Source organism: Oncorhynchus tshawytscha, unplaced genomic scaffold (assembly GCF_018296145.1).
Source record: "Oncorhynchus tshawytscha isolate Ot180627B unplaced genomic scaffold, Otsh_v2.0 Un_contig_9597_pilon_pilon, whole genome shotgun sequence".
NCBI lineage: Eukaryota > Metazoa > Chordata > Actinopteri > Salmoniformes > Salmonidae > Oncorhynchus > Oncorhynchus tshawytscha.
The window spans coordinates 13,661-37,500 of record NW_024608553.1 but is presented as its reverse complement, the minus strand read 5'-3'; the positions used below and the strand labels follow the sequence as shown (position 1 = coordinate 37,500).

At 43.3% G+C, this 23,840-nt stretch overlaps 1 pseudogene; it reads right to left on the bottom strand.

Annotated features, from left to right (window-relative positions):
• LOC121843613 overlaps positions 1-23,332 on the bottom strand; it is a 51,328-nt pseudogene extending 27,996 nt beyond the window's left edge.
• Between the last annotated feature and the right edge of the window lie 508 nt (positions 23,333-23,840).

Here is a 23,840-nt window from a genome sequence, read left to right as displayed (position 1 = left end):
GGGGTTGGACCTGGACAGAGACAGACAACATCAGGGTGCAACAACAATTATACACACTGTTGTATGAAAAGATCCAATCCCATAGAGGGTTATTAGGGGTTAGGGGTATTATGGGTTAGGGGTATTATGGGTTAGGGTTATTATGGGTTAGGGGTATTATGGGTTAGGGTTATTATGGGTTAGGGGTATTATGGGTCAGAGTTATTATGGGTTAGGGGTATTATGGGTTAGGGTTATTATGGGTTAGGGGTTAGGGTTATTAGGGGTTAGGGTATTATGGGTCAGGGTTATTATGGGTTAGGGTTATTATGGGTTAGCGGTATTATGGGTTAGGGTTATTATGGGTTAGGGTTATTATGGGTTAGGGTTATTATGGGTTAGGGGTTAGGGGTATTATGGGTTAGCGGTATTATGGGTTAGGGTATTATGGGTTAGGGGTTAGGGTTATTATGGGTTAGGGTTATTATGAGTTAGGGGTATTATGGGTTAGGGGTATTATGGGTTAGGGTTATTATGGGTTAGGGGTTAGGGGTATTATGGGTTAGCGGTATTATGGGTTAGGGGTATTATGGGTTAGGGTTATTATGGGTTAGGGGTATTATGGGTTAGGGTTATTATGGGTTAGGGGTTAGGGGTATTATGGGTTAGGGTTATTATGGGTTAGGGGTTAGGGGTATTATGGGTTAGGGTTATTATGGGTTAGGGGTTAGGGGTATTATGGGTTAGGGGTATTATGGGTTAGGGTTATTATGGGTCAGGGGTATTATGGGTTAGGGGTTAGGGGTTATTTATGGGTTAGGGTTATTATGGGATAGGGGTTAGGGGTATTATGGGTTAGGGTTATTATGGGTTAGGGGTTAGGAGTATTATGGGTTAGGGTTATTATGGGTTAGGGGTTAGGGGTATTATGGGTTAGGGTTATTGTGGGTTAGGGGTATTATGGGTTAGGGTTATTGTGGGATAGGGGTATTATGGGTTAGGGTTATTATGGGTTAGGGGTATTATGGGTTAGGGGTATTATGGGTTAGGGTTATTATGGGTTAGGGGTTAGGGGTATTATGGGTTATTATGGGTTAGGGGTATTATGGGTTAGGGTTATTATGGGTTAGGGGTTAGGGGTATTATGGGTTAGGGTTATTATGGGTTAGGGGTTAGTGTTATTATGGGGTAGGGTTAGAGGGTAGGGTTATTAGGGGTTAGGGGTAGGGGGTAGGGGTAGGGGGTAGGGTTAGAGGGTAGGGTTATTAGGGGTAGGGGTTAGGGGGTATGGTTATTAGGTGGTAGGGATAGGGGTAGGGTTATTATGGGTTAGGGGTAGGGTTATTAGGGGTAGGGATAGGGGTAGGGTTATTATGGGTAAGGGGAAGGGTTAGAGGGTTAGAGGGTAGGGTTATTAGGGGGTAGGGGATAGGGGGAAGGGTTAATATGGATTAGGGGTTAGGGTTATTGTGGGTTAGGGGGTAGGGTTAGAGGGTAGGGTTATTAGGGAGTAGGGATTAGGGGTTAGGGTTATTATGGGTTAGGGTCATTATGTTTAGGGGTATTATGGGTTACCAGTTACGCTTATTATGGGTTAGGGGGTAGGGTTTGAGGGTAGTGTTATTATGGGTTAGGGGTTATGGGGTAGGGTTAGACGGTAGGGTTATTAGGGGGTAGGGGTTAGGGGTTAGAGGTGCGTAGTTGGGACTTACTTGTTTGAGAAGCGGAATGGGATCATGTTCTGCAGGCTGGTGTGGTACTTGAGGTGTTTGTTGGGAGGGGGGTCCTCTTCCCTGTAGTCCAGGGAAGGTAGGCCCTCTGGATTCATCTCCATGGTGGTATTAGATTCATAATTACATATAACACTGTCACTTCTCTTCCTCTGTACATGGAGAAAGGATGGGGAGAGGGAGAGAGGCCATTACAGTATAACAAGATTTTATATCAAATGTACCATCAAAGACTGTATTGTAACCAAGGAGGGGACAAATGTACCATCAAAGACTGTATTGTAACCAAGGGGGAAGTACCATCAAAGACTGTATTGTAACCAAGGAGGGGACAAATGTACCATCAAAGACTGTATTGTAACCAAGGAGGGGACAAATGTACCATCAAAGACTGTATTGTAACCAAGGAGGGGACAAATGTACCATCAAAGACTGTATTGTAACCAAGGAGGGGACAAATGTACCATCAAAGACTGTATTGTAACCAAGGAGGGGATTGTAACCAAGGAGGGGACAAATGTACCATCAAAGACTGTATTGTAACCAAGGAGGGGACAAATGTACCATCAAAGACTGTATTGTAACCAAGGAGGGGACAAATGTACCATCAAAGACTGTATTGTAACCAAGGAGGGGACAAATGTACCATCAAAGACTGTATAGTAACCAAGGAGGGGACAAATGTACCATCAAAGACTGTATTGTAACCACGGAGGGGACAAATGTACCATCAAAGACTGTATTGTAACCAAGAAGGGGACAAATGTACCATCTCAGAGGACAAACACTCAGCATGTCCTGGAGCTGTTGTCAGAGGACAAACACTAGGTCCTGGAGCTGTTTTCAGAGGACAAACACTAGGTCCTGGAGCTGTTGTCAGAGGACAAACACTAGGTCCTGGAGCTGTTGTCAGAGGACAAACACTAGGCATGCCCTGGAGCTGTTGTCAGAGGACCACCCCCTCCCAGAAGGACCTGCACCAAGAGAACCCACTCCACACCCCTACACCAAGACGACAGCATCACCAGCCACACCCCAACCAGCTGAGACCCACCCAAGCAAACCCACCCATACACCAGCCCAAACCCCATCCTGCGACAGGCCCAACCCCCACCAGGCCCAACCCCCACTAATACACCTGCCCAAGTCCCATCCTGAGACAGACCCAACCCCCACTAAGACACCCGCCCAAGCCCCATCCTGAGACAGGCCCAACCCCCACTAATAAACCCACCCAAGCCCTATCCTGAGACAGACCCAACCCCCACTAATACACCCACCCAAGCCCCATCCTGAGACAGACCCAACCCCTACCAGGCCCAACCCCCACTAATTTGCCTGCCCAAGCCCCATCCTGAGACAGACCCAACCCCACTAATAGACCCAACCCCCACTAATACACCCGCCCAAGCCCCATCCTGAGACAGGCCCAACCCCCACTAATACACCCGCCCAAGCCACATCCTGAGACCTAAGAGTATGTATCAGATGTTCAACAAGCTCTGCTCACACCTACTGGGATGGTCTGTGCCTAAACCACACAAAAACAACACTAGATACTATGGTAGTAAAATATTTTACGATCTCATCCTGGAATATCCAAGGTCTGAGGTCATCTGCCTTTGGTCTAAAGAGGAACCTAGAATTCATCAAATAAATCAGAAATACAGACATTATCATCCTGCAAGAAACCTGGTACAGAGGAGATGGACCCACTGGTTGCCCTCTAGGTTACAGAGAGCTGGTAGTCCCATCCACCAAACTACCAGGTGGGTGGTATAGAGGAGATGGACCCACTGGTTGCCCTCTAGGTTACAGAGAGCTGGTAGTCCCATTCACCACACTACCAGGTGGGTGGTATAAAGGAGATGGACCCACTGGTTGCCCTCTAGGTTACAGAGAGCTGGTAGTCCCATCCACCACACTACCAGGTGGGTGGTATAGAGGAGATGGTACCACTGGTTGTCCTCTAGGTTACAGAGAGCTGGTAGTCCCATCCACCAACTACCAGGTGGGTGGTATAGAGGAGATGGTACCACTGGTATTACAGAAAGTCCCATCCACCAAACTGCCAGGTGAAGAGACTCAGGGGGTATGCTAATTTGGTATAAAGCAGACCTAACCCACCATTCAATTTGTCAAAAAAGGTAAATTTTACATCTGGCTAGAAATGAATAAGGAAATGATCTGAACAGAGAAAAATGTCCTCATTCGTACTGCCTATAACCCCCTCCCCCACTAGAATCCCCATACTTTAACGATGACAGCTTCTCCATCCTAGAGGGGGAGATCAACCCTTTCCAGGCCCAGTGACTGTTGGAGATTTTCCAGATGATTTACTGTTCTCTTTGAAGTAGAAATAATGATCAATATAAGCTTAAATATTAGACATGTGTCAGCAGAATGAAGGCTAAACCTATGTGAGTGTTCGTTATGGGATTTTTATGAATAATGACTAAATTATGTATACATTTAACGTAGAACTATAACTAAACAGAATACTACCCTGTAACTGTATGAATCTTATTATAATCATAACACTAAATAATGTGTGTAGTTTTAGCCAAGAATTAGAACAAGGGCTTTCTGTTCCTTGTTAGAAATGAATGGAGCTATCGTCAGACCGGCTGGAATACTGTGTTCCTTACAGGACATTCTGTCCCCACCCAGGGAGGGGAGAGACCTTGGGCTAGCAGTAGATTATTTAACAGGTGGCAGACAATGTGAGAAAGGCTTGTGAACTATATTGTATCTGAGAGGAGGAGGGACATTTCTGACGAAATGTGAGGTATTTAAACCAATGTACATGGTATTATGACCAGAGCTCTCGAGAATAAACGCTATTGGCTAATTTTGGTGGCTGGTCTCTGTCCATTTTATGCAAATGAGAACCTTACAAATTCTTGAATTGAAATTGATAATTGAATTGGTTGGATCAACATCGAATTGACCATTGGACATGCAGAGAACAGAACGTAAGCAGAATCTGTGAAGAAGAGGCAAGGTAAACAACAAGATGTCTCTGGTACGGGCCATATCTGATCTTGTGAAGGCTACAGGACACACATATAAGTTAAGTATACATTGATAATGTAGATCGGTTCGCAGCGATCGGTTGAACAGCATGCCTTTAGTTTTACTTGCATTTAAGAGCCGTTGAAGGCCACGGAAGGAGGTTTGTATGGCATTGAAGCTCGTCTGGAGGTTGTTAACACAGTGTCCAGTGGGGCCAGAAGTATACAGAATGGTGTCGTCTGCGTAGAGGTGGATCAGAGAATCACCAGCAGCCAGAGCAACATCATTGATGTATACAGAGAAGAGAGTCGGCCCGAGGCGTAAACCCTGTGGCACCTCCATAGAGACTTCCAGAGGTCCGGACAACAGGCCCTCCGATTTGACACACTGAACTCTGTCTGAGAAGTAGCTGGTGAACCAGGCGAGACAGTCATTTGAGAAACCAAGGCTGTTGAGTCTGCCGATAAGAATGTGGTGATTGACAGAATATGAATGAATACGGCTGCACAGTATTGTCTCTTATCGATGGCGGTTATGATATCGTTTAGGACCTTGAGCGTGGCTGAGGTGCACCCATGACCAGCTCTGAAACCAGATTGCATAGCGGAGAAGGTACGGTGGGATTCGAAATAGTCGGTAATCTGTTTGTTAACTTGGCTTTCGAAGACCTTAGAGATGCAGGGTAGGATAGATATAGGTCTATAACAGTTTGGGTCTAGAGTGTCTCCCCCTTTGAAGAGGGGGATGACAGCAGCTGCTTTCCAATCTCTGGGAATCTCAGACGATACAAAAGAGAGTTTGAACAGGCTAGTAATAGGGGATGCAAGAATTTCGGTAGATAATTTTAGAAAGAGAGGGTCCAGATTGTCTAGCCCGGCTGATTTGTAGGGGTCCAGATTTTGCAGCTCTTTCAGAACATCAGCTATCTGGATTTGGGTGAAGGAGAAGTGGGGAGGCCTGGGCGAGTTGCTGTGGGGGGTGCAGGGCTGTTGACCGGGGTAGGGGTAGTCAGGTGGAAAGCATGGCCAGCCATAGAGAAATACTTATTTAAATTCTCAATTATCGTAGATTTATTGGTGGTGACAGTGTTTCCTATCCCCAGAGCAGTGGGCAGCTGGGAGGAGGTGCTCTTATTCTCCATGGACTTTACAATGTCCCAGAACTTTTTTGAGTTTGTGCTACAGGATGCAAATTTCTGTTTGAAAAATCTTGCCTTAGCTTTTCTAACTGCCTGTGTATATTGGTTCCTAACTTCCCTGAAAAGTTGCATATCACGGGGGCTATTCGATGCTAATGCAGTACGACACAGGATGTTTTTGTGTTGGTTAACGGTAGTCAGGTCTGCGGAGAACCAAGGGCTATATCTGTTCCTGTTTCTACATTTTTTTGAATGGCGCATGCTTATTTAAGATGGTGAGGAAAGCACTTTTAAAGAATAACCAGGCATCTTCTACTGACGGGATGAGGTCAATATCCTTCCAGGATACCCGGGCCAGGTCGAATAGAAAGGCCTGCTCGCTGAAGTGTTCCAGGGAGCGTTTGACAGTGATGAGGGGTGGTCATTTGACCGTAGACCCATTACGGATGCAGGCAATGAGGCAGTGATCGCTGAGATCTTGGTTGAAGACAGCAGAGGTGTATTTGGATGGCAAATTGGTTAGGATGATATCTGTGAGGTGCCCGTGTTTACGGGTTTGGGGTTGTACCTGGTAGGTTCATTGATAATTTGTGTGAGATTGAAGATAGATTTGGGGCAACCAATTCACATATGGTGTCCAGGGCACAGCTGGGGGCAGAAGGTCGTCTATAGCAAGCGGTAAACGGTGAGAGACTTGTTTCTGGAAAGGTGGATTTTTAAAAGTAGAAGCTTGAATTGTTTCGGTACAGACATGGATAGCATGACAGAACTCTGCAGTAGATTGCAACTCCACCCCCTTTGGCAGTTCTATCTTGTCGGAAAATGTAAAAGTTAGGGATGGAAATTTCAGGGTTTTTGGTTAATTTCTTAAGTCAGGATTCAGACACGGCTAAGACATCCGGGTTGGCAGAGTGTGCTAAAGCAGGGAGTAAAACAAACTTAGGGAGGAGTCTTCTAATGTTAACATGCATGAAACCAAGGCTTTTTACGGTTACAGAAGTCAACAAATGAGAGCGCCTGGGGAATGGGAGTGGAGCTAGGCACTGCAGGGCCTGGATTCACCTCTACATCACCAGAGGAACAGAGGAGGAGTAGGATAAGGGTACGGCTAAAGGCTAAAAGAACTGGTCGTCTAGTGCGTTCAGAACAGAGAGTAAAACAGAGCAGGTTTCTGGGAGCGATAGAATAGATTCAAGGCATAATGTACAGACAAAGATATGGTAGGATGTGAATACAGTGGAGGTAAACCTAGGTATTGAGTGATGATGAGAGAGATATTGTCTGTAGAAACATAATTTAAACCAGGTGATGTCACCGCATGTGTAGGAGGTGGAACTAAAGGGTTAGCTAAGGTATATTGAGCAAGAGGCTCTACAGTGAAATAAGGCAATGATTACTAACCATAACAGCAATGGACAAGGCATATTGACGTTAGGGAGAGGCATGGCGTAGCCGACTGTGACCTTAATTGCTTTCCATCTGTAAGTTGTTAGTGTCTTAAAGACCGTTCCACAGCTGCATATTCATTCATTGTTTATGGTTCATTGAACAAGCATGGAAAACAGTGTTTAAATCCCTTTACAGTGAAGATCTGTGAAGTTATTTGGATATTTATTTTTATTTTTCCCTTTTGTACTTTAACTATTTGCACATGTCTATAACCCTGTACATACCCATAATATGACAATTGAAACGTGTCTATTGCTTTGAAACATGTGACTGTAATGTTTACTGTTCATTTTTATTGTTTATTTCACTTTTGTTTATTATCTACTTCACTTGCTTTGGCAATGTTAACATATGTTTCCCATGCCAATAAAGCACTTTGAAAGAGAGAGAGAGAGAGAGAGAGAGAGAGAGAGAGAGAGAGAGAGAGGTAGAGAGAGAGAGAGAGAGAGAGAGGTAGAGAGAGAGAGAGAGAGAGAGAGAGAGACAGAGGTAGAGAGAGAGAGAGAGAGAGAGAGAGAGAGAGAGAGAGAGAGACAGGTAGAGAGAGAGAGAGAGAGAGAGAGAGAGAGAGAGAGAGAGAGGTAGAGAGAGAGAGAGGTAGAGAGAGAGAGAGAGAGGTAGAGAGAGAGAGAGAGTAGAGAGAGAGAGAGAGAGTAGAGAGAGAGAGAGGTAGAGAGAGAGAGAGAGAGGTAGAGAGAGAGAGAGAGAGAGAGAGAGGTAGAGAGAGAGAGAGGTAGAGAGAGAGAGAGAGAGAGAGAGAGAGGTAGAGAGAGAGAGAGGTAGAGAGAGAGAGAGAGAGAGAGAGAGAGAGAGAGAGAGAGAGGTAGAGAGAGAGAGAGGTAGAGAGAGAGAGAGAGAGGTAGAGAGCGAGAGAGAGAGAGAGAGAGAGAGAGAGAGAGAGAGAGAGGAGAAAGGGAGAGAGAGAGAGAGAGAGGAGAGAGGGAGATGGATGGAGAGAGAGAGACGGAGAGAGAGAGGGAGAGAGAGAGAGAGAGAGGTAGAGAGAGAGAGAGAGAGAGAGAGAGAGAGAGAGGAGGTGGTGAAGGAGATTAAATGTACTTACGTAAGACAGCCCTGAGATGATCTCCTTCTCTGGTGTTTGGTAAACATTCATTGTGTCTGAGGGATAAAAGAACAGACAGGAAATAACCCTGTAATCAAATGGCTGTACAGAGGGTTAGGGTTATACCCCCCACCAGAGGGTCAGAGTTATACTCCCCACCAGAGGGTTAGGGTTATACCCCCCCACCAGAGGGTTAGGGTTATACCCCCCCACCAGAGGGTCAGGGTTATACCCCCCACCAGAGGGTCAGTGGTAATACCGCCCCCAGAGGGTTAGGGTTATACCCCCACCAGAGGGTTAGGGTTATACCCCCCCCCCACCAGAGGGTCAGGGTTATACCCCCCACCAGAGGGTTAGGGTTATGCCCCCCACCAGAGGGTCAGGGTTATACCCCCACCAGAGGGTTAGGGTTATACCCCCACCAGAGGGTTAGGGTTATACCCCCCACCAGAGGGTTAGGGTTATACCCCCCACCAGAGGGTCAGGGTTATACCCCCCACCAGAGGGTCAGGGTTATACCCCCACCAGAGGGTTAGGGTTATACCCCCCACCAGAGGGTTAGGGTTATACCCCCCACCAGAGGGTTAGGGTTATACCCCCCCCCCACCAGAGGGTTAGGGTTATACCCCCACCAGAGGGTTAGGGTTATACCCCCCCACCAGAGGGTTAGGGTTATACCCCCCCAGAGGGTTAGGTTATACCCCCCACCAGAGGGTTAGGTCCCCCCACCAGGGTTATACCCCCCACCAGAGGGTCAGGGTTATACCCCCCACAAGAGGGTCAGGGTTATACCCCCCACCAGAGGGTCAGGGTTATACCCCCCACCAGAGGGTTAGGGTTATACCCCCCCAGAGGGTCAGGGGTTACCAGAGGTAACACCCCCATGACATGTTACCCCCCACCAGAGGTACCGCTCCCATGACATGTTACCCCCACCAGAGGTAACGCTCCCATGACATGTTACCCCCCACCAGAGGTAACACCCCCATGACATGTTACCCCCCACCAGAGGTACCGCTCCCATGACATGTTACCCCCCACCAGAGGTACCGCTCCCATGACATGTTACCCCCCACCAGAGGGTTAGGGTTATACCCCCCACCAGAGGGTCAGGGTTACCAGACTGCCCCCCAGCAGATGTAACACTCCCATGACATATTACCCCCACCAGAGGTACCGCTCCCATGACAAGTCAGTCTGTCGTTAGCAGTAAAGTCAGTCTGTCGTTAGCAGTAAAGTCAGTATGTCCAATAAAGTCAGTCTGTCGTTAGCAGTAAAGTCAGTCTGTTAGCAGTAAAGTCAGTCTGTTAGCAGTAAAGTCAGTCTGTTGTTAGCAGTAAAGTCAGTCTGTCGTTAGCAGTAAAGTCAGTCTGTCGTTAGCAGTAAAGTCAGTCTGTTGTTAGCAGTAAAGTCAGTCTGTTGTTAGCAGTAAAGTCAGTCTGTTGTTAGCAGTAAAGTCAGTCTGTTGTTAGCAGTAAAGTCAGTCTGTCGTTAGTAGTAAAGTCAGTCTGTCGTTAGCAGTAAAGTCAGTCTGTCGTTAGCAGTAAAGTCAGTCTGTCATTAGCAGTAAAGTCAGTCTGTCGTTAGCAGTAAAGTCAGTCTCTCGTTAGCAGTAAAGTCAGTCTGTCGTTACCAGTAAAGTCAGTCTGTTGTTAGCAGTAAAGTCAGCCTGTTGTTAGCAGTAAAGTCAGTTTGTTGTTAGCAGTAAAGTCAGTCTGTCATTAGCAGTAAAGTCAGTCTGTTGTTAGCAGTAAAGTCAGTCTGTCATTAGCAGTAAAGTCAGTCTGATGTTAGCAGTAAAGTCAGTCTGTTGTTAGCAGTAAAGTCAGTCTGTCATTAGCAGTAAAGTCAGTCTGATGTTAGCAGTAAAGTCAGTCTCTCGTTAGCAGTAAATTCAGTCTGTCGTTACCAGTAAAGTCAGTCTGTTGTTAGCAGTAAAGTCAGTCTGTTGTTAGCAGTAAAGTCAGTCTGTTGTTAGCAGTAAAGTCAGTCTGTCGTTAGCAGTAAAGTCAGTCTGTCGTTAGCAGTAAAGTCAGTCTGTCGTTAGCAGTAAAGTCAGTCTGTCGTTAGCAGTAAAGTCAGTCTGTTGTTAGCAGTAAAGTCAGTCTGTTGTTAGCAGTAAAGTCAGTCTGTTGTTAGCAGTAAAGTCAGTCTGTTAGCAGTAAAGTCAGTCTGTTGTTAGCAGTAAAGTCAGTCTGTTGTTAGCAGCAAAGTCAGTCTGTTAGCAGTAAAGTCAGTCTGTTGTTAGCAGTAAAGTCAGCCTGTTGTTAGCAGTAAAGTCAGTTTGTTGTTAGCAGTAAAGTAAGTCTGTCATTAGCAGTAAAGTCAGTCTGTCATTAGCAGTAAAGTCAGTCTGTTGTTAGCAGTAAAGTCAGTCTGTCATTAGCAGTAAAGTCAGTCTGTTGTTAGCAGTAAAGTCAGTCTGTTGTTAGCAGCAAAGTCAGTCTGTTAGCAGTAAAGTCAGTCTGTTGTTAGCAGTAAAGTCAGTCTGTTAGCAGTAAAGTCAGTCTGATGTTAGCAGTAAAGTCAGTCTGATGTTAGCAGTAAAGTCAGTCTGTTAGCAGTAAAGTCAGTCTGTTGTTAGCAGTAAAGTCAGTCTGTCGTTAGCAGTAAAGTCAGTCTGTCGTTAGCAGTAAAGTCAGTCTGTCGTTAGCAGTAAAGTCAGTCTGTTAGCAGTAAAGTCAGTCTGATGTTAGCAGTAAAGTCAGTCTGATGTTAGCAGTAAAGTCAGTCTGATGTTAGCAGTAAAGTCAGTCTGTTAGCAGTAAAGTCAGTCTGTTAGCAGTAAAGTCAGTCTGTTGTTAGCAGTAAAGTCAGTCTGTCGTTAGCAGTAAAGTCAGTCTGTCGTTAGCAGTAAAGTCAGTCTGTCGTTAGCAGTAAAGTCAGTCTGTCGTTAGCAGTAAAGTCAGTCTGTTGTTAGCAGTAAAGTCAGTCTGTTGTTAGCAGTAAAGTCAGTCTGTTAGCAGTAAAGTCAGTCTGTTGTTAGCAGTAAAGTCAGTCTGTTGTTAGCAGCAAAGTCAGTCTGTTAGCAGTAAAGTCAGTCTGTTGTTAGCAGTAAAGTCAGCCTGTTGTTAGCAGTAATGTCAGTTTGTTGTTAGCAGTAAAGTCAGTCTGTCATTAGCAGTAAAGTCAGTCTGTCATTAGCAGTAAAGTCAGTCTGTTGTTAGCAGTAAAGTCAGTCTGTCATTAGCAGTAAAGTCAGTCTGATGTTAGCAGTAAAGTCAGTCTGATGTTAGCAGTAAAGTCAGTCTGTTAGCAGTAAAGTCAGTCTGTCATTAGCAGTAAAGTCAGTCTGTCGTTAGCAGTAAAGTCAGTCTGTCGTTAGCAGTAAAGTCAGTCTGTTGTTAGCAGTAAAGTCAGTCTGTTGTTAGCAGTAAATTCAGTCTGTCGTTTGCAGTAAAGTCAGTCTGTCGTTAGCAGTAAAGTCAGTCTGTTGTTAGCAGTAAAGTCAGTCTGTCGTTACCAGTAAAGTCAGTCTGTCGTTAGCAGTGAAGTCAGTCTGTCGTTACCAGTAAAGTCAGTCTGTCGTTAGCAGTAAAGTCAGTCTGTCGTTGCCAGTAAAGTTAGTCTGTCTTTACCAGTGAAGTCAGTCTGTCGTTACCAGTAAAGTCAGTCTGTAGTTAGCAGTAAAGTCAGTCTGTAGTTTGCAGTAAAGTCAGTCTGTCGTTACCAGTAAAGTCAGTCTGTCGTTAGCAGTAAAGTCAGTCTGTCATTGCCAGTAAAGTTAGTCTGTCTTTACCAGTAAAGTCAGTCTGTCGTTAGCAGTAAAGTCAGTCTGTAGGTACCAGTAATGTCAGTCTGTAGTTAGCAGTAAAGTCAGTCTGTCGTTAGCAGTAAAGTCAGTCTGTCGTTAGCAGTAAAGTCAGTCTGTTGTTAGCAGTAAAGTCAGTCTGTTAGCAGTAAAGTCAGTCTGTCATTAGCAGTAAAGTCCGTCTGTTGTTAGCAGTAAAGTCAGTCTGTCATTAGCAGTAAAGTCAGTCTGTCGTTAGCAGTAAAGTCAGTCTGTCGTTAGCAGTAAAGTCAGTCTGTTGTTAGCAGTAAAGTCAGTCTGTCGTTAACAGTAAAGTCAGTCTGTCGTTAGCAGTAAAGTCAGTCTGTCATTAGCAGTAAAGTCCGTCTGTTGTTAGCAGTAAAGTCAGTCTGTTAGCAGTAAAGTCAGTCTGTCGTTAGCAGTAAAGTCAGTCTGTCGTTAGCAGTAAAGTCAGTCTGTCATTAGCAGTAAAGTCAGTCTGTTAGCAGTAAAGTCAGTCTGTTGTTAGTAGTAAAGTCAGTCTGTCATTAGCAGTAAAGTCCGTCTGTTGTTAGCAGTAAAGTCAGTCTGTCATTAGCAGTAAAGTCAGTCTGTCGTTAGCAGTAAAGTCAGTCTGTCGTTAGCAGTAAAGTCAGTCTGTTGTTAGCAGTAAAGTCAGTCTGTCGTTAACAGTAAAGTCAGTCTGTCGTTAGCAGTAAAGTCAGTCTGTCATTAGCAGTAAAGTCCGTCTGTTGTTAGCAGTAAAGTCAGTCTGTTAGCAGTAAAGTCAGTCTGTCGTTAGCAGTAAAGTCAGTCTGTCGTTAGCAGTAAAGTCAGTCTGTCATTAGCAGTAAAGTCAGTCTGTTGTTAGCAGTAAAGTCAGTCTGTCGTTACCAGTAAAGTCAGTCTGTCGTTAGCAGTAAAGTTAGTCTGTCATTAGCAGTAAAGTCCGTCTGTTGTTAGCAGTAAAGTCAGTCTGTTAGCAGTAAAGTCAGTCTGTTGTTAGCAGTAAAGTCAGTCTGTTAGCAGTAAAGTCAGTCTGTCGTTACCAGTAAAGTCAGTCTGTCGTTAGCAGTAAAGTCAGTCTGTCGTTAGCAGTAAAGTCAGTCTGTTGTTAGCAGTAAAGTCAGTATGTCGTTACCAGTAAAGTCAGTCTGTCGTTACCAGTAAAGTCAGTCTGTCGTTACCAGTAAAGTCAGTCTGTCGTTACCAGTAAAGTCAGTCTGTCGTTACCAGTAAAGTCAGTCTGTAGTTAGCAGTAAAGTCAGTCTGTCGTTACCAGTAAAGTCAGTCTGTCGTTTCCAGTAAAGTCAGTCTGTCGTTACCAGTAAAGTCAGTCTGTTGTTAGCAGTAAAGTCAGTCTGTTAGCAGTAAAGTCAGTCTGTCATTACCAGTAAAGTCAGCCTGTTGTTAGCAGTAATGTCAGTTTGTTGTTAGCAGTAAAGTCAGTCTGTCATTAGCAGTAAAGTCAGTCTGTCATTAGCAGTAAAGTCAGTCTGTTGTTAGCAGTAAAGTCAGTCTGTCATTAGCAGTAAAGTCAGTCTGATGTTAGCAGTAAAGTCAGTCTGATGTTAGCAGTAAAGTCAGTCTGTTAGCAGTAAAGTCAGTCTGTCATTAGCAGTAAAGTCAGTCTGTCGTTAGCAGTAAAGTCAGTCTGTTGTTAGCAGTAAAGTCAGTCTGTCATTAGCAGTAAAGTCAGTCTGATGTTAGCAGTAAAGTCAGTCTGATGTTAGCAGTAAAGTCAGTCTGTTAGCAGTAAAGTCAGTCTGTCATTAGCAGTAAAGTCAGTCTGTCGTTACCAGTAAAGTCAGTCTGTCGTTAGCAGTGAAGTCAGTCTGTCGTTACCAGTAAAGTCAGTCTGTCGTTAGCAGTAAAGTCAGTCTGTCGTTGCCAGTAAAGTTAGTCTGTCTTTACCAGTGAAGTCAGTCTGTCGTTACCAGTAAAGTCAGTCTGTAGTTAGCAGTAAAGTCAGTCTGTAGTTTGCAGTAAAGTCAGTCTGTCGTTACCAGTAAAGTCAGTCTGTCGTTAGCAGTAAAGTCAGTCTGTCGTTGCCAGTAAAGTTAGTCTGTCTTTACCAGTAAAGTCAGTCTGTCGTTACCAGTAAAGTCAGTCTGTAGGTACCAGTAATGTCAGTCTGTAGTTAGCAGTAAAGTCAGTCTGTCGTTAGCAATAAAGTCAGTCTGTTCTTAGCAGTAAAGTCAGTCTGTTAGCAGTAAAGTCAGTCTGTCGTTAGTAGTAAAGTCAGTCTGTCGTTAGCAGTAAAGTCCGTCTGTCATTAGCAGTAAAGTCCGTCTGTTGTTAGCAGTAAAGTCAGTCTGTCATTAGCAGTAAAGTCAGTCTGTCGTTAGCAGTAAAGTCAGTCTGTCGTTAGCAGTCAAGTCAGTCTGTTAGCAGTAAAGTCAGTCTGTTAGCAGTAAAGTCAGTCTGTAGTTAGCAGTAAAGTCAGTCTGTCGTTACCAGTAAAGTCAGTCTGTTAGCAGTAAAGTCAGTCTGTCGTTAGCAGTAAAGTCAGTCTGTCATTAGCAGTAAAGTCAGTCTGTCGTTAGCAGTAAAGTCAGTCTGTTGTTAGCAGTAAAGTCAGTCTGTCGTTAGCAGTAAAGTCAGTCTGTCGTTAGCAGTAAAGTCAGTCTGTTGTTAGCAGTAAAGTCAGTCTGTCGTTACCAGTAAAGTCAGTCTGTCGTTAGCAGTAAAGTCAGTCTGTCATTAGCAGTAAAGTCCGTCTGTTGTTAGCAGTAAAGTCAGTCTGTTAGCAGTAAAGTCAGTCTGTCGTTAGCAGTAAAGTCAGTCTGTCATTAGCAGTAAAGTCAGTCTGTTGTTAGCAGTAAAGTCAGTATGTCGTTACCAGTAAAGTCAGTCTGTCGTTAGCAGTAAAGTTAGTCTGTCATTAGCAGTAAAGTCCGTCTGTTGTTAGCAGTAAAGTCAGTCTGTTAGCAGTAAAGTCAGTCTGTAGTTAGCAGTAAAGTCAGTCTGTCGTTACCAGTAAAGTCAGTCTGTTAGCAGTAAAGTCAGTCTGTTGTTAGCAGTAAAGTCAGTCTGTTAGCAGTAAAGTCAGTCTGTCGTTACCAGTAAAGTCAGTCTGTAGTTAGCAGTAAAGTCAGTCTGTCGTTACCAGTAAAGTCAGTCTGTCGTTACCAGTAAAGTCAGTCTGTCGTTAGCAGTAAAGTCAGTCTGTCGTTGCCAGTAAAGTTAGTCTGTCTTTACCAGTGAAGTCAGTCTGTCGTTACCAGTAAAGTCAGTCTGTAGTTAGCAGTAAAGTCAGTCTGTAGTTTGCAGTAAAGTCAGTCTGTCGTTACCAGTAAAGTCAGTCTGTCGTTAGCAGTAAAGTCAGTCTGTCATTGCCAGTAAAGTTAGTCTGTCTTTACCAGTAAAGTCAGTCTGTCGTTAGCAGTAAAGTCAGTCTGTAGGTACCAGTAATGTCAGTCTGTAGTTAGCAGTAAAGTCAGTCTGTCGTTAGCAGTAAAGTCAGTCTGTCGTTAGCAGTAAAGTCAGTCTGTTGTTAGCAGTAAAGTCAGTCTGTTGTTAGTAGTAAAGTCAGTCTGTCATTAGCAGTAAAGTCCGTCTGTTGTTAGCAGTAAAGTCAGTCTGTCATTAGCAGTAAAGTCAGTCTGTCGTTAGCAGTAAAGTCAGTCTGTCGTTAGCAGTAAAGTCAGTCTGTTGTTAGCAGTAAAGTCAGTCTGTCGTTAACAGTAAAGTCAGTCTGTCGTTAGCAGTAAAGTCAGTCTGTCATTAGCAGTAAAGTCCGTCTGTTGTTAGCAGTAAAGTCAGTCTGTTAGCAGTAAAGTCAGTCTGTCGTTAGCAGTAAAGTCAGTCTGTCGTTAGCAGTAAAGTCAGTCTGTCATTAGCAGTAAAGTCAGTCTGTTAGCAGTAAAGTCAGTCTGTTGTTAGTAGTAAAGTCAGTCTGTCATTAGCAGTAAAGTCCGTCTGTTGTTAGCAGTAAAGTCAGTCTGTCATTAGCAGTAAAGTCAGTCTGTCGTTAGCAGTAAAGTCAGTCTGTCGTTAGCAGTAAAGTCAGTCTGTTGTTAGCAGTAAAGTCAGTCTGTCGTTAACAGTAAAGTCAGTCTGTCGTTAGCAGTAAAGTCAGTCTGTCATTAGCAGTAAAGTCCGTCTGTTGTTAGCAGTAAAGTCAGTCTGTTAGCAGTAAAGTCAGTCTGTCGTTAGCAGTAAAGTCAGTCTGTCGTTAGCAGTAAAGTCAGTCTGTCATTAGCAGTAAAGTCAGTCTGTTGTTAGCAGTAAAGTCAGTCTGTCGTTACCAGTAAAGTCAGTCTGTCGTTAGCAGTAAAGTTAGTCTGTCATTAGCAGTAAAGTCCGTCTGTTGTTAGCAGTAAAGTCAGTCTGTTAGCAGTAAAGTCAGTCTGTTGTTAGCAGTAAAGTCAGTCTGTTAGCAGTAAAGTCAGTCTGTCGTTACCAGTAAAGTCAGTCTGTCGTTAGCAGTAAAGTCAGTCTGTCGTTAGCAGTAAAGTCAGTCTGTTGTTAGCAGTAAAGTCAGTATGTCGTTACCAGTAAAGTCAGTCTGTCGTTACCAGTAAAGTCAGTCTGTCGTTACCAGTAAAGTCAGTCTGTCGTTACCAGTAAAGTCAGTCTGTCGTTACCAGTAAAGTCAGTCTGTAGTTAGCAGTAAAGTCAGTCTGTCGTTACCAGTAAAGTCAGTCTGTCGTTTCCAGTAAAGTCAGTCTGTCGTTACCAGTAAAGTCAGTCTGTTGTTAGCAGTAAAGTCAGTCTGTTAGCAGTAAAGTCAGTCTGTCATTACCAGTAAAGTCAGCCTGTTGTTAGCAGTAATGTCAGTTTGTTGTTAGCAGTAAAGTCAGTCTGTCATTAGCAGTAAAGTCAGTCTGTCATTAGCAGTAAAGTCAGTCTGTTGTTAGCAGTAAAGTCAGTCTGTCATTAGCAGTAAAGTCAGTCTGATGTTAGCAGTAAAGTCAGTCTGATGTTAGCAGTAAAGTCAGTCTGTTAGCAGTAAAGTCAGTCTGTCGTTAGCAGTAAAGTCAGTCTGTCGTTAGCAGTAAAGTCAGTCTGTCGTTAGCAGTAAAGTCAGTCTGTCGTTAGCAGTAAAGTCAGTCTGTTGTTAGCAGTAAAGTCAGTCTGTTGTTAGCAGTAAAGTCAGTCTGTTAGCAGTAAAGTCAGTCTGTCGTTAGCAGTAAAGTCAGTCTGTCGTTACCAGTAAAGTCAGTCTGTCGTTAGCAGTGAAGTCAGTCTGTCGTTACCAGTAAAGTCAGTCTGTCGTTAGCAGTAAAGTCAGTCTGTCGTTGCCAGTAAAGTTAGTCTGTCTTTACCAGTGAAGTCAGTTTGTCGTTACCAGTAAAGTCAGTCTGTAGTTAGCAGTAAAGTCAGTCTGTAGTTTGCAGTAAAGTCAGTCTGTCGTTACCAGTAAAGTCAGTCTGTCGTTAGCAGTAAAGTCAGTCTGTCGTTGCCAGTAAAGTTAGTCTGTCTTTACCAGTAAAGTCAGTCTGTCGTTACCAGTAAAGTCAGTCTGTAGGTACCAGTAATGTCAGTCTGTAGTTAGCAGTAAAGTCAGTCTGTCGTTAGCAATAAAGTCAGTCTGTTCTTAGCAGTAAAGTCAGTCTGTTAGCAGTAAAGTCAGTCTGTCGTTAGTAGTAAAGTCAGTCTGTCGTTAGCAGTAAAGTCAGTCTGTCATTAGCAGTAAAGTCCGTCTGTTGTTAGCAGTAAAGTCAGTCTGTCATTAGCAGTAAAGTCAGTCTGTCGTTAGCAGTAAAGTCAGTCTGTCGTTAGCAGTCAAGTCAGTCTGTTAGCAGTAAAGTCAGTCTGTTAGCAGTAAAGTCAGTCTGTAGTTAGCAGTAAAGTCAGTCTGTCGTTACCAGTAAAGTCAGTCTGTTAGCAGTAAAGTCAGTCTGTCGTTAGCAGTAAAGTCAGTCTGTCATTAGCAGTAAAGTCAGTCTGTCGTTAGCAGTAAAGTCAGTCTGTTGTTAGCAGTAAAGTCAGTCTGTCGTTAGCAGTAAAGTCAGTCTGTCGTTAGCAGTAAAGTCAGTCTGTTGTTAGCAGTAAAGTCAGTCTGTCGTTACCAGTAAAGTCAGTCTGTCGTTAGCAGTAAAGTCAGTCTGTCATTAGCAGTAAAGTCCGTCTGTTGTTAGCAGTAAAGTCAGTCTGTTAGCAGTAAAGTCAGTCTGTCGTTAGCAGTAAAGTCAGTCTGTCATTAGCAGTAAAGTCAGTCTGTTGTTAGCAGTAAAGTCAGTATGTCGTTACCAGTAAAGTCAGTCTGTCGTTAGCAGTAAAGTTAGTCTGTCATTAGCAGTAAAGTCCGTCTGTTGTTAGCAGTAAAGTCAGTCTGTTAGCAGTAAAGTCAGTCTGTAGTTAGCAGTAAAGTCAGTCTGTCGTTACCAGTAAAGTCAGTCTGTTAGCAGTAAAGTCAGTCTGTTGTTAGCAGTAAAGTCAGTCTGTTAGCAGTAAAGTCAGTCTGTCGTTACCAGTAAAGTCAGTCTGTAGTTAGCAGTAAAGTCAGTCTGTCGTTACCAGTAAAGTCAGTCTGTCGTTACCAGTAAAGTCAGTCTGTCGTTACCAGTAAAGTCAGTCTGTCGTTACCAGTAAAGTCAGTCTGTAGTTAGCAGTAAAGTCAGTCTGTCGTTAGCAGTAAAGTCAGTCTGTTAGCAGTAAAGTCAGTCTGATGTTAGCAGTAAAGTCAGTCTGTAGGTACCAGTAATGTCAGTCTGTAGTTAGCAGTAAAGTCAGTCTGTCGTTAGCAATAAAGTCAGTCTGTTCTTAGCAGTAAAGTCAGTCTGTTAGCAGTAAAGTCAGTCTGTCGTTAGTAGTAAAGTCAGTCTGTCGTTAGCAGTAAAGTCCGTCTGTCATTAGCAGTAAAGTCCGTCTGTTGTTAGCAGTAAAGTCAGTCTGTCATTAGCAGTAAAGTCAGTCTGTCGTTAGCAGTAAAGTCAGTCTGTCGTTAGCAGTCAAGTCAGTCTGTTAGCAGTAAAGTCAGTCTGTAGTTAGCAGTAAAGTCAGTCTGTCGTTACCAGTAAAGTCAGTCTGTTAGCAGTAAAGTCAGTCTGTCGTTAGCAGTAAAGTCAGTCTGTCATTAGCAGTAAAGTCAGTCTGTCGTTAGCAGTAAAGTCAGTCTGTTGTTAGCAGTAAAGTCAGTCTGTCGTTAGCAGTAAAGTCAGTCTGTCGTTAGCAGTAAAGTCAGTCTGTTGTTAGCAGTAAAGTCAGTCTGTCGTTACCAGTAAAGTCAGTCTGTCGTTAGCAGTAAAGTCAGTCTGTCGTTAGCAGTAAAGTCAGTCTGTCGTTAGCAGTAAAGTCAGTCTGTCGTTAGCAGTAAAGTCAGTCTGTCGTTAGCAGTAAAGTCAGTCTGTCATTAGCAGTAAAGTCAGTCTGTTGTTAGCAGTAAAGTCAGTATGTCATTACCAGTAAAGTCAGTCTGTCGTTAGCAGTAAAGTTAGTCTGTCATTAGCAGTAAAGTCCGTCTGTTGTTAGCAGTAAAGTCAGTCTGTTAGCAGTAAAGTCAGTCTGTAGTTAGCAGTAAAGTCAGTCTGTCGTTACCAGTAAAGTCAGTCTGTTAGCAGTAAAGTCAGTCTGTTGTTAGCAGTAAAGTCAGTCTGTTAGCAGTAAAGTCAGTCTGTCGTTACCAGTAAAGTCAGTCTGTAGTTAGCAGTAAAGTCAGTCTGTCGTTTACCAGTAAAGTCAGTCTGTCGTTACCAGTAAAGTCAGTCTGTCGTTACCAGTAAAGTCAGTCTGTAGTTAGCAGTAAAGTCAGTCTGTCGTTAGCAGTAAAGTCAGTCTGTTAGCAGTAAAGTCAGTCTGTTGTTAGCAGTAAAGTCAGTCTGTTAGCAGTAAAGTCAGTCTGTCGTTACCAGTAAAGTCAGTCTGTAGTTAGCAGTAAAGTCAGTCTGTCGTTAGCAGTAAAGTCAGTCTGTTACCAGTAAAGTCAGTCTGCTGTTACCAGTAAAGTCAGTCTGTCGTTAGCAGTAAAGTCAGTCTGTCGTTAGCAGTAAAGTCAGTCTGTTAGCAGTAAAGTCAGTCTGTTAGCAGTAAAGTCAGTCTGTTACCAGTAAAGTCAGTCTGTTACCAGTAAAGTCAGTCTGTTAGCAGTAAAGTCAGTCTGTTACCAGTAAAGTCAGTCTGCTGTTACCAGTAAAGTCAGTCTGTTAGCAGTAAAGTCAGTCTGTCGTTACCAGTAAAGTCAGTCTGCTGTTACCAGTAAAGTCAGTCTGTTACCAGTAAAGTCAGTCTGTTACCAGTAAAGTCAGTCTGTCGTTAGCAGTAAAGTCAGTCTGTCGGTAGCAGTAAAGTCAGTCTGTTAGCAGTAAAGTCAGTCTGTTGTTAGCAGTAAAGTCAGTCTGTCGTTACCAGTAAAGTCAGTCTGTCGTTAGCAGTAAAGTCAGTCTGTCATTAGCAGTAAAGTCCGTCTGTTGTTAGCAGTAAAGTCAGTCTGTTAGCAGTAAAGTCAGTCTGTCGTTAGCAGTAAAGTCAGTCTGTCATTAGCAGTAAAGTCAGTCTGTTGTTAGCAGTAAAGTCAGTATGTCGTTACCAGTAAAGTCAGTCTGTCGTTAGCAGTAAAGTTAGTCTGTCATTAGCAGTAAAGTCCGTCTGTTGTTAGCAGTAAAGTCAGTCTGTTAGCAGTAAAGTCAGTCTGTAGTTAGCAGTAAAGTCAGTCTGTCGTTACCAGTAAAGTCAGTCTGTTAGCAGTAAAGTCAGTCTGTTGTTAGCAGTAAAGTCAGTCTGTTAGCAGTAAAGTCAGTCTGTCGTTACCAGTAAAGTCAGTCTGTAGTTAGCAGTAAAGTCAGTCTGTCGTTACCAGTAAAGTCAGTCTGTCGTTACCAGTAAAGTCAGCCTGTCGTTACCAGTAAAGTCAATCTGTCGTTACCAGTAAAGTCAGTCTGTCGTTAGCAGTAAAGTCAGTCTGTTAGCAGTAAAGTCAGTCTGTTGTTAGCAGTAAAGTCAGTCTGTTAGCAGTAAAGTCAGTCTGTTAGCAGTAAAGTCAGTCTGTCGTTACCAGTAAAGTCAGTCTGTAGTTAGCAGTAAAGTCAGTCTGTCGTTAGCAGTAAAGTCAGTCTGTTACCAGTAAAGTCAGTCTGCTGTTACCAGTAAAGTCAGTCTGTCGTTAGCAGTAAAGTCAGTCTGTCGTTAGCAGTAAAGTCAGTCTGTTAGCAGTAAAGTCAGTCTGTTAGCAGTAAAGTCAGTCTGTTAGCAGTAAAGTCAGTCTGTTACCAGTAAAGTCAGTCTGCTGTTACCAGTAAAGTCAGTCTGTTAGCAGTAAAGTCAGTCTGTCGTTACCAGTAAAGTCAGTCTGCTGTTACCAGTAAAGTCAGTCTGTTAGCAGTAAAGTCAGTCTGTCGTTACCAGTAAAGTCAGTCTGCTGTTACCAGTAAAGTCAGTCTGTTACCAGTAAAGTCAGTCTGTTACCAGTAAAGTCAGTCTGTCGTTAGCAGTAAAGTCAGTCTGTCGGTAGCAGTAAAGTCAGTCTGTTAGCAGTAAAGTCAGTCTGTTTGTCACGCCCTGGTCAAAGTATTTTGTGTTTATCTTTATGTATTTGGTCAGGCCAGGGTGTGGCATGGGGTTTTTGTAATTGTGGTGTGTTTGTCTTGGGGTTTTGGTGGTGGTATTGGGATTGTAGCTTAGTGGGTTGTCTAGCAAGGTCTATGGCTGTCTGGAGTGGTTCTCAATCAGAGGCAGGTGCTTATCGTTGTCTCTGATTGGGAACCATATTTAGGCAGCCATATTCTTTGAGTTTGTCGTGGGTGATTGTCCTTAGTGTCTTACTTGTACTCTCTGTTAGTTTGCACTAGATAGGCTGTTTTCGGTTTTCATTACGTTTATTGTTTTGTAGTGTTTAGTGTTTAGTCGTGTTTAGTGTTTAGTCGTGTTTACGTTTTGTTTAATAAATATGGATCGCAATCGACACGCTGCAGTTTGGTCCGACTCTCCTTCATCACCACTAGAAAACCGTTACACTGTTAGCAGTAAAGTCAGTCTGCTGTTATCATTAAAGTCAGTCTGTCGTTAGCAGTAAAGTCAGTCTGCTGTTACCAGTAAAGTCAGTCTGCTGTTACCAGTAAAGTCAGTCTGCTGTTACCAGTAAAGTCAGTCTGCTGTTACCAGTAAAGTCAGTCTGCTGTTACCAGTAAAGTCAGTCTGTCGTTAGCAGTAAAGTCAGTCTGTCGTTAGCAGTAAAGTCAGTCTGCTGTTACCAGTAAAGTCAGTCTGTCGTTACCAGTAAAGTCAGTCTGTTGTTAGCAGTAAAGTCAGTCTGTTACCAGTAAAGTCAGTCTGCTGTTAGCAGTAAAGTCAGTCTGTCGTTAGCAGTAAAGTCAGTCTGTTACCAGTAAAGTCAGTCTGTCGTTAGCAGTAAAGTCAGTCTGTTACCAGTAAAGTCAGTCTGCTGTTAGCAGTAAAGTCAGTCTGTAGTTAGCAGTAAAGTCAGTCTGTCGTTAACAGTAAAGTCAGTCTGTCGTTAGCAGTAAAGTCAGTCTGTTAGCAGTAAAGTCAGTCTGTTAGCAGTAAAGTCAGTCTGTAGTTAGCAGTAAAGTCAGTCTGTCGTTAGCAGTAAAGTCAGTCTGTCGTTAGCAGTAAAGTCAGTCTGTCGTTAGCAGTAAAGTCAGTCCAGTTATGTTGACACAGTGGAAACATTATCTAACCTGTGATGTGTTCATAATAGTGACAACAGCGTGCTACACAGACATCGATCTATTTACAACTGCCTGATTTCCCATAAAACACTTCAATTAAAAACCATTCAACTGTGACAAAAACACACACTGTCATGACAAGTGACCTAACTTCCTTTCATGTATAACATTTCAAAAAAAGCTAAAAAAAAAAAGTGATGTGTTTAGTGTGTGTTTAGCTTGGTTTAGCTTGGCACGATTAATCCGTCAGTGTCATACTGTCCTGGTTTAGCTTTGATCAGAGGAGGGTGAGGGAGACCTCATAACATTGTCTTAGCTTTGAAGAACATGAACTAAAAGAACAATACCTTGGCTGTAGAGAGAGGAAAGGAGAGAGCGGTTTGTAGAGTAGTAGCCACTGAAACTTAAATCCTAATGCTTCTATAATAGGAAACCTTGGCTCCTGTGCTCTAGGATAGACAGTCCCGTGCCTATCACTGAACTTGACGGCGACTCAAAGGTTAGCCTGTGCAGAGGTCTTTGTCGTAGGGCTGTGACGATTATGACATTTGGGGTGATGACTCCTTGTCATGCAAAATGGACATGGATATTGTAATAATAGTAGCTAGGACATACCTAATGAATTGTAGCTAGGACATACCTAATGAATTATAGCTAGGACACATACCTAATGAATTATAGCTAGGACACATACCTAATGAATTATAGCTAGGACACATACCTAATGAATTATAGCTAGGACACATACCTAATGAATTATAGCTAGGACACATACCTAATGAATTATAGCTAGGACACATACCTAATGAATTATAGCTAGGACATATACCTAATGAATTATAGCTAGGACATATACCTAATGAATTATAGCTAGGACACATACCTAATGAATTATAGCTAGGACACATACCTAATGAATTATAGCTAGGACACATACCTAATGAATTATAGCTAGGACACATACCTAATGAATTATAGCTAGGACACATACCTAATGAATTATAGCTAGGACACATACCTAATGAATTATAGCTAGGACACATACCTAATGAATTATAGCTAGGACACATACCTAATGAATTATAGCTAGGACATATACCTAATGAATTATAGCTAGGACACATACCTAATGAATTATAGCTAGGACACATACCTAATGAATTAT